Here is an 11,133-nt window from a genome sequence, read left to right as displayed (position 1 = left end):
TGGCTGTATTGCTTCCTGTTGTGGGAGCATGTTTGTTCCAGAACTGACAAGAAACTGTTGATTTAACTTGCCACAGCTGACTCACGCAGCTGTGCTCATTTTCCTGCAGATTTAAGTGACACATCAAAGGAATTCTGTTCATAAGATAGAACAGGCGCTTGCACCACAAGCTGCAACTCTGTGGGTATTGGAAAAACTAAAGTTGTGTTATCTTTGTGTTCAGGGCTGAACAGTTTGTTGTTGGATATATTCAGCTGTTCCCAGACTGTTGTATCAGTGCTGGCTGCTGCTGTCTATGCAATTCTGAGTCTGCATGAATTGATGAAAAGTCACTACCTGGCAAGTCCAGATCTGTGTGCGGTGGTGGGGTAGGAGTGTTGTGTACCAAGTGACTTGAGTTACCTGCTTTGAGGACTCGAAAGCAGTTTCAAAGTGTAATCGTTTGCCTATAAACTGTTGTCTTGTCTAACCTAGCTTCTGCTTAAGTGAAAGTCTGTTCTGTAATAGATCTTTGTAGCATTTCAAATTAATGGAAGAGTTTTAGTTGAAGTGTAATTGAAACTTCAGCTGGTAGATACATGACTTGGCTCATGCTGATGGTTATGAATCCAGAGAAGCCATGTGATGAACTCTAGTTCTTAGTGAACTTTTATTCAGTGAGATTGCAGGTTCAGAATTAGGCATCGTATCAGTGTATTTTCTGCTCACTTTCCTAAAACCTGTCTTACTTAAATATTTGGATTCTTTTTACTATTTTTTCAGAGTCTCAGAATTGTGAAATCTCTGCTAGACTCCCCTTTCAGATTTTCTGTAACTGGATATAAAGACAAAGCTATCAAGGGCTGTGATTTCTATTGTCTGCCTCAGGGTTCCCAACCCCTCTTCTTGCTCATTTTTTTTTTTACCTCCTTTTATTGTTAACTTGCCCAGAATAGGAAAGCCACTGCTTCTAGGTGGACCAGCACCTAAATTCCAGCATCTTGATACCTTTCCTGTATGTCCTGTGTTGTAGAAGATCCTTGTTCTGACTTGATAGAAGTGTGTGCATGCCTAAGTCATCATTTGAGATAGGAATATAATTAAGATACCAGCCACTGTGATCGTCTCTGTGTCTCAGCTTATCTTTTCCTTTGGGATATTAAGAGTTATTATAAATAAGAAGTGATGTCATGTTAGTACCCAGCCACTCCTGTGCTGCTCCAAATTAATGCATAATAAGCAGGCTTCTGGCACATTAAATGTGATGCCACCATGGGTGGCTTATGCGTTACAGCTGTGGTATGCCTGGTTTGTGACTGTTTTGAAAACAAGGTTGCATTCTTTGAAATCTTTCATTTTTTGACCTGCTGCTTGTTCTGTCTTGGACTTGAACTAGCTCCTTTTCTTCATCTTGGTGCCAATATCTGATGTGATGCATTTCACATGAAAGGCTTGTTCTGACAGGTGACTTTAGCAGGAGACTGTTTAGCTGCTTGATGACTGTTCAAAACGGAAAACTGGGTGCTGTGAGGAGCAGGCTGGTGCTTAAAAACGAGCCTGCTTTGGAGAGCCTTTTCAAATGCTTTCCAGCCAAGTAGGAATAGGTAAGATTCAATAATTACTGAATTCTTAGCACTGCATTTTGTGGTTGCCACATGTAGAATATTTCTGCAGTTTGTATATAACTGCAGTCTATCCAAAAGCAAAGCAAGCTGAAGACAGTTAATTGCAACTTAAAATGGAACCAAAAGATCTTGGTTAACCTGTTATGGTAGTGATGTGTAAATTATTTTCAGGCAGATCTCAGTTACTGTATACTTAAAAAAGCACCATGTGCATTCTGACTGTTTTTTGTATCTAAATATGAAAACATATAACCATAAGATTATTCAGCATTTTTCAAGGTTGAAAAGGAAGGAGATTCACACAATCTTGTGTACTGATTGAGATCTGCCTATGTACTCTTGAACAGCAAGACCAGATTCTGGTTAGAAACTGTGTTTTGTGAAAGCTCTCTCCACTGTACATTACTGAGCTGGGAACTGGGAAGGATTTAGTGCTCTGTGACTCCACAGTGGGAAGGAAAAAACTGAGGCTGGTAAAGTGTTAAGAGTTTATGCTCTTGTGACCCAGCGCTCAAGACCTTTGTATTGGAAGCCATCCTCTGAGATGTAAAATGTGAGGATGAGTGTTTGGCTTCTACAAGCACCTGGCTTATCCTTGTTTTTTACTGCTGTTGTAGTTCCCAAGATAAAAGAAAAATGAGCAAGTTTGTGTCTGAAGCCAGTAGTGCAGTAGTGTAAACCAGTGTCAAAGAACATCTGTAACAGTAAAGAAAAATGGTGAAATATTCAAACAAGATTTAACTTAATTTCAGGTCTGATTTTTGGCAGTAGTTCTGTTGAAAGATGTGGCTGCTGAAGAATGCAATATAGTTATCAGTTCAGAGATGAAGCTTTGTGTTGTCATAGTTTCAGAGCTAGTACCACAGTACAAACATTGGCTATTTTTTGGTCCTGTTTGTGTTCAATGAACATCATAGATGGAGAAGGTTTCCTGGAGTTTCTGCTGAACATGTTGTTACTATGCAGACAGTTGTAGAAACTAACATTTTAAATTACATACATATTTGCAGTTGAAATCTTTTGTGTGTGTATTTCACCTAAGGTATGTAAGGGTGAGTTTGGAATATGTACAACAAAAAGTAGTAAAATAAATTACATGAGAGGAGCCAGATGAATCTAAAACTCATACTATATAGCCAGCTTATCTCCAAACAGAAAGCCTGGTGTTATTAGACCCCAAGCACCAGAATTTCATTAAAGGAGGAAAAGCATGAGGTGCTTTTTCATACCTGTAGTGTCTCCGCTGTTGCTGATGTTGGTTCAGAATTTGCCGGTTAAGCTCGTTGCAGGCATCTAGGACTACAAAGTCCAGCCTCTGAAGAAAGGCAAACTGAATTAAATTTATGACCAGTTTTGTTTAGTTTGTGGTTTAACTGTCCAACCTTGCTACCCGACTTGCTGAAGAAAATGAAATTACATAGTACTTACTACATAATTTTAGTCAAGTATTTCCCCTTTATACATCTTGCAGTTCAAGTCCTGAATTAAAGATTTGATCCTGAGAAACCTTATTTAACATAGCGAATGTGACTTGAAGCTTCAAAATTTATGCTAATAGTTAAAGGGAAGTAACAGCCATTAACTAATAATTTTAGCTTTAACGTCATGTTGCCTGCACATTTAGGGGTTCAAAGCCACACACCGTTGAGGCTTGCTTCTCTTTATTCCCAAATATTTTACCCTCCAAAGGTGAGGAGGTTGGATGGTGTGGGCTTTTCTTGCATTGGGGGGAGGGCAGGCGGCAGGCAGGTGGCAGACTACAGCTGTGCTGAGCACTTGGCTCCAAGTCTTCTTGATCAGCCAGAGATTTGGCCCTTGCTGCTCCCTTTCATTTGTCAGGTGTGTTTGCAAGATAAATAGGTGAGGTTCAGGAAGGGAGGGCCATTCAGTGTTCCCCTCCTGCTGAAATTTCTCACTTTCCTCTCTGCTGCTTAAAATCCTTACATAGTCTACTACGCGACAGGTCCCCTAGCTTGGTCTCTGGAGGGAAGAACAGTTGAGTTTGTTTACCCCCATGTCTTGAACAACAGGAACTTTTGCAACTGCTCCACTGAGATCCTAAAAATTCTTGACTTTTCATCATTACATTTCCCAAGTTGTATGTTTAGGCTGTATAAAGGCCAATAACCTACTTGTCTTCACTCTCTTAATTCTCCTGGCAACATTTAAAACTGGGCCATCCCTTAAGTACAGCAGGAGGTGTTCCTGTGTAGCTGCAATTAGAGCAATTGGAAAATATATGACTCCTACCCTCACTGAGGGTATTTAAAACAAGTCTGACCTATATTATATACATTCCTGGTAAAAAGCTTGGTATGTTATAGCTTCTCGTAACAGAACTCCCCCCACTCCTAGTACAGATCTGGATTATGCAAGTGATTCAATCAGCAGAGCTCCAGGCTATCGTTTTCAGTTGTTCTGAGCAGGCTGAAGTCCCAGTACAACCAAGTGGGAGCATCTGGATTCTAGTGACAGCCAAACACACACACAGCAAGAGCAGCACTTAAATGCCTCAAACAGAAGAAAAGTGAAGTGTATGTAATCCTCTCCCAGTCACCTGAGGAAGTCTGGGAGTTTTTTGAAAGTAAATAAAGTCTTTCACAATCAAGTAATCACCATTCAACTTCTAAGTTGGCTGGGAGGGACAAAGTCTGAACTTTCCTGTAACTGCAGCCTTTTCCTAGGTGATAAGACTGACTTGAAGTCCCTGCCCATACTGTTGAAATACAGCCCTGCAGCCCGTGGGACAGTTTATCAATGTATGGCAGACATGCATGCTGTTCTGGAGGGAAAAACAGCTTTTCCTCTTTGGTTTCTAAGGCTTTTTCCATGGTTGGAAAACATGGCACACTGACATTGGCATAAACATATTTGCACATCAAACTGAGGGAAGACCTGCAGTGTAGCTTCTGAGTGCCAAAAAAATGGGGCTGGTGAGAACATACCTGTGTTATTCTGATACCTGGGATCAGGGGTAGGTTTTTCTTAATCTCAGCTTCCTTGGGGACCAGAACTCCAGCAATGACCAGGGTTTTCCAGTGCTGTGGCACAGCACTTTGTGGCTTCTGTTGCTATATCAGGCACTGATCTGAGACTGACACTAGATGAGAGTAGCATGTCTTTGGTCTGTCCTGATCAAAGGGTCAGCAGAACTGGTACCCTGCACAGAGGTGTAGGCCCTGCTCTGTGCTGGCAGAAGCTCAGAGCATGGATCCTGGGCTTGCTTACTGTGCAGGGCCAAGCAGCTGAGGAGGTTCTTTTACTGAAGATCTGTGAGATAAGCAGTGCTTTAACACTCTCTGCCAGTAGTTGTTATTTTCACACAGCTGTTTCCTTTGATTGTGCACAGTACAAATCACCACCATAAAGTTACAGTGTGTACTTTAGGTGTGGATTTTACGCTCTTCCTCCAATGTGTATGAGTGCCACGTTCTCAGTCTATGCTGACACAAGGTCACCTGACAGCAAAAGTCAGCTAGTACGAGTCAACTTCACTGGTAAAAGGGAATGATTTAAAATTTGCTTTTCCCAAAAAGCAAAAATGTTTATCTTCAAAATTATTCTGTCTCTTCTTCCTAAAGGAGTTTTTTGGGACTTGTGACCAGTTTTGGTTTGAGGAATGTGCAGCAGAGGCTGAACATGGAAGCTTACTGTCTTTTTAAGCATACTGGTTTTATTTATTTTTAAATCTGTAGTTCAAGGAACTGGAAGGCACTTTATAGTGATAACTCAAATCCTACCAGCTTAGAAGCAAGCTAAGAGTACTGCTTCATCACTTCTCTAGCTTACACAGCCAGTGTTTTCCTTTTGGCTTGCTAGACAATTATATCAGCATAGTGTTAAATATCACACATCAAAGATTAAAACTGGCACAACAATACAGTATTTGGAACATGGGCATTAACAGAGCAGTACATTACACAGGGAGGCTGAGCACTAAAAAACAACATTACTATTCATGCCTGCCCAGGCACTCAGAATTTATCTTGCAGCATTCAGTCAGCGTTGACTTTGACTCAGTATGCAAAGTTAGTGAGGACTCATTTAGTGGGAACACAGCCATTGCACAATGTTATAAAGAACAGGTTTATTGAGATCTCAGTGGCACATTAACAGCCTCCCCACGTCAACCTTGCCACATGGTCAGTTTTCTGCTTGCTGGGTTTTATGAAACCCAAGAGCTCCAGTTCAGAAACAGCTCGAATAAAACGAGCACTGGACATATCAGTAAAGGAAACTGCGTGAGCTTTTATGACACACTGATGGCGACACTGGATGGAAAGATTTTTAAGTTGTGGCAATGATTACACAAAACACTAAAATCATTGAAAATAAGGGCAGAGCACAATGTGCCTACAGAAGCACAGATCTTCAATCTAATAATTATTTCTTTTGCTATGCTATTTCTTTTCCTTTCCTCACTGCTAAGCGACGCTTAAAGCCCACAAAGATACTGACTGTGTAGTCTCTCAGAAAAAGAATTTATACTTTTATGTCCCTTGACAAGAAAATGGGAGACAGAGATTCTTCTGAAGTTTCATATAACAGCACCAGCTTTTTTTTTTACTCGCTAGCCACTATACTTTACTTGCTGCATTCCTGACACACAGCTCTCTACCCTTGAGTAAAACAGATAATTTAGTTTTGTGTTAATTACCAGTGGAGCTTGTAGAAAGAGAAAGGCCTTATACTCAAGGAAAGGTAGGTGTAGTGTTAGAGCACATCATAAATATTCTTCATCTCTGTAGCAGCACTACTGTTGTAGCCATGAGTTCTGGTTCCAATGCTCATCCTTGAAAGATATGTCCTGATTCTTAACCGAGGTCTCACTAAAGTGAGAAGCAGAATGGATGTTTTGTGGCAACTACAATTCTCAGCTCTAAGGTACTAGAACTCATGGCTTCTACAGAGACACTACTGACAGCATTTCCTCTGCTAGTGCTACCATCTTCCTCATAATAAACTACTGTCTCTATTTCTCCATTTGCTCTCTAGGTCACAGCTATCCTGTCATCTGTTCCTCAGTAATGCTCCCCCTCTACAGCAGCTGTACCAACTCTCAAATGATTTAACCGAGTAGAATGGCTTCAACTTGTTTTAAGGACTGTTGGTTCTATTTCAGACCCAAACAGGTGCTATGGACAGAAGCTGCTCTCTTACCTCACCACCCCTAGCCCAACTATTTCAGCTGATCTATTTCTGTGACATTTTCAGCACACTGAAGCTGTTTAAACTAGTCATCTTGGTTTTCTGGAATTAGTTATCAATGCACATGAAGCTATATTTTAAAAATCCTAGTTCACTAATTCTGTAAGCATTTGGAGGGCAAACTTGAGAGAAAGGATACTGGATAATATCATCCACCTGGTCTGAGGAAGCTGCATCTGCATTTGGTCCCTCAACTGCTGTCACCACAGTTGAGAAAGCCTAGAAAGGGAAAAACAGCACAGATTTAACACACTTCATAGGTAGACAGAGCTGCATATAAAATAACGAGCTCTGAGCTGATGACTGTCAGGAGAAATGAGATGAGAGGTAACTCCATGAGAATGTCAGTTCAGCAACAATCAAAAGAGCAAGCAAGGTTACATATATTACCATGGCAGGAATACAGAATGAGAGACATCACTATGAACTCGTGGCTGTGTTTTACATCTCAACAGAGTTCTCGTCCCCAACCCATTTCTGGAAAAATGAAGGAGCAAAGCTGGCTGCAAAGAAATCTATAAAATTGAGGGACAGCAAGAGGCTGACTAGGAATCTTCAGTTCCACTTTTATATCCAATACACAAAGAAGCAGCAAACAAAACATACTCAAAACAACTAAAAGGAGCATCCTCTGCACTGCATGAATTTCTTACCAGAGGATGTTGTTGCTAAAAAGTTACATTGGTAATGCTATCCAAGTAGGCTTATGAAATACTGAGAAACTATTCCAGTTTAGGAATCTTCAGAGCTAAAACATGATTGTTAGCTAGGGAGTATTCGGAGAACGTATCATATTAACGTATGAGACACAGTATCAGGCTACAAGGAGCTTAGCTCTTCCCTAGCATAAGCATTCTCTCCAAAAGCCCTTCACTTGCCAGGCAGCAGGACTTGCCTTCTTCCATTAAAGCATCACAGAATACTTAAAGGAGGAAAAAAAGGTAGCTCTGTGACACATAAAATCTGACTTGTGCTGAGCATAAAATAGAAGTGGAAGCAAAAGATTTTCATCACAGCATAATAATGCTGAAAATAAATGATGCACAGTAGTCAGAGGAAGACTCTGTGGGCTGGTGATTGGCATTCCTGTGTGTTCTTGCACAGGAGGGACTGAGGTGTGAGCAATGATTTAAGCTGTCAAAAGGGGCACTAAAGAAAAGCAAACATACAGCATGAAGATAAATCAAAATAGTGAAGCAGGTAAAGGCATAGTTCGCATTGTCACATACCTCTAACCAATCAACAAGATTAATCAATCTGCCACACTCCAAATGAAGCTTATACACTATGCATATGTCGGGGGCTTTATTAGAAATGTTTCCTCCATCACTTTTTAAGGCTTGATTCTGATAAAAAAAAAAAAATACAGGAACTCTGATCAGTTTTTAATCTTGAACAATCTCTGGGGCTAGATAGAACATTATTTCAGAAAATTCACATGGTAAGTATTTTAACCAAACGTTTACTGGTTGTGTGTTTAATGGCAAGTTGATGACATGAAGGAAAAAGATATCCACAAAAAACCCCCACAAACCCAGGAAAATAAGAAAACATACTATTAAAAAACAAACAAAACCACCACGAAAAAACTCACCAACCCACAACCCCACAGAACACCAAACAAAACAAAACAAAAACCAACCAAACAAAAACGAACACAAAAAACAACTCAGTGCTTCACTCCTAGTGTTCCTTCTACAGTTCTGTACGCTTAGGCAGTCTCTAATGAGTGATTATCTGATTAAGGCTTTTCCCCAATTCTTTTGGTAGTTCTATTTTAAATATCAGAGAAATATTCTGTTCTGTGGATTCAGGAAAAGAAACTACTCATGATTTGTCTGAGACTCTACTATGTAGAAAGCAGAAAAGTGTCCCTTCTCCCTGATCTCCCCAGAAGAGGAAGTCTTAGTATAGATCTATCAGATGTACTAAAAAGCAAAATTGCTTCTCTCATCTCAGGGTTCTATCTCTGAAATGTAACAACCATTTCTCTCTGGCTTGAATCTCATCTCTGCACCTATAAAGGCAAGAGTCTGGTTTCTCGTCAGTACTGAACCATTCACCTGAGAAGTAAATAAGCCACTGGAGCCAGAAGCTGAGTCTGTAGAGCAGCAGGGATTTACAACATTTCATAACAGTTCATATTTTTTTTTCAGTTTCATGCACTCTAAGAAACCAGCTCTCTTAGCAGGAAAACAACCACTGATCATTCCTTTCAGTTCATATTTTTTTTTTCCTAAAATGCTCGTAAAATATGCCAGTTATTTTTAAGAAGTCTATAAAGTCCTAGCAAGGATACCTTCATAAATAAATGCTTTTCAAGATAAGAAAGAAGACTGGACAAAGAATATAGCTTTGCTCAAGAATCCCTAGCTTACCTTTCACAGCTCTCAATCCCCGCCATTTGTGAGACTCAGATTCAGTTTGGACTCTAGCGCTTAGGAGACATTTCACAATTTCCAGAAAGCCTAACAATTTTCAACTTCGTTTATACTGTACAAGGAACACAGAAGCTGCAGACATTAGGTTAAGTTCTGTCACTTCAGGTGGTCTCTGGATAAATTCAGACTAACGTGGCTAAACCCTCAAAACGTTACAATCCAGACTATAATTCAGAAGCGTACCGTAGTAGTTTCAAATACTACTGTGTTACTAACCAGCACAGGTGAAGTTACACGTGGCTGATCTAGTGGCTCCCCACTGCCCAGAGGGATATAACCCTAAACCTTTCTCTTTTCCCCTCTGCTACTTCTCCTAACTCTGTAGGCTCCTACCATGCACCTACGTGCCAACGCTGGCATTGCTGGACACTCTGCACTGGTTTTCTAATCTTAAGGCCAGAACAGTTCTCACAACCAAAAGAGGATGCAACTCCCAGAGCAACCGCACTCTCCTGGAACAGGTTCATCTGTAGAAATTAGTATCCAGCTGGACCACACACAAGCACTGAGAATGATCCAGGAAAGATTTATTGACTGGCACCACAGGGCCTCTGCCAGCACCTCAAAGGGTTCAGCCTGACTTGTGATATTAATAACTAGGCCATTCCAGCACAGTGGGAGAGAGCTGCCGCTGCGTGTGCAGGAAACCTCAGCTTCCTGCAGCAGCGGCACTCGCACTGGCCCCGAGAGGAAACAACCCACTGACAAGCAGGAAACTGCCCCAGAACGAGCAGCCAGTTGTGAAACCACCTGTGCAGCACAGAGATGCTGCTTCAGAAAGAAGAGGATGGGAGCGGGAAGAACCCAGAACACGGCTGAAGAGGCGTTTCTTTTGCTTGACACTGCCTGCAGAGACTTGACAGAGGACAGACTCCTACCTTGCTCTGGTATCAATGGTACTATCTCAAGGACAAAATGCTAGTGTCCCCTTTACTCGATACAGGAGCTTAACTGCAACGCAAGGATTTTTGTTTCACAGAAGTCAAAGTATCTTCATGGGTAACAGGGCTCATTCCTTGAGATCATTGAGAAAAATTGCCTTTCTTACCCAAGGTCAAGAGTACTTGGATGACATCTAAACCCCAGCAAGACTCAAGATCAGATTTCCTTCTGCTGACACAATACTAAGCAGTGCCTTGCTGGTATTCCAAGTTACAACTTGTTGAATATTCAAGTGATCAGTGAAAACAGGTTATCATCCTTGGTTCACATTTTGCTAAATAACTAACTGGACTAGACTCTTGTAAGAAATGCATCACATATTAATCACATGCTGGTACTCCACTGAAGCAGATCCTTTTCTGTCCAGCCTTCTGGGAGAAACAGCTTTAGAGAACTTTGCTCTGGGTCATGGACCAGAAAAGTACAAGCCATGCAGAAGTCATGGATACAATTAAGAAAAAAGTATTTCATTGAGTCACAAAAATTAAAATACTAAGCAAGGTACTCAGCCAAACCTTCACCATCTACTCAGAAAACATCCGTAATATGTTAAAGTATGTCAAAGAACAAAGTGCAGGATGACAGAGGGCTTTAAATCCTGTCAGCTCAAAGACAGTATGTACTAAACACATCAGCAGCTAGATTTTTCTAGCTCTACTAATCTATACTTTTGCAGATTTAAAAAAATATATAAATTACTGAGGTTCATATTAGGTCCCTATTAGGGCATACTAGCCCACTTGCTAGCTACTGTTTTCAAAAATAAGCTCTTTAAGTAGTTTTAGAAGTAACTCCTGCACACAGCAAAACTGACAACCTTCATTCAAATAGAGGCATGGTGCCAACAAACCCAATACAAATTGGGTTGTAGATTTCAAAGACCGATCTTTATCAAGTATTGTTCCTGATAAGTGGTGGCTTTGACTCAAGTAATGTAT

This window comes from Nesoenas mayeri (genome assembly GCF_963082525.1).
Source record: "Nesoenas mayeri genome assembly, chromosome: 3".
Lineage (NCBI taxonomy): Eukaryota > Metazoa > Chordata > Aves > Columbiformes > Columbidae > Nesoenas > Nesoenas mayeri.
The sequence above is the reverse complement of the archived record's forward strand: the minus strand, read 5'-3'. Positions refer to the sequence as shown.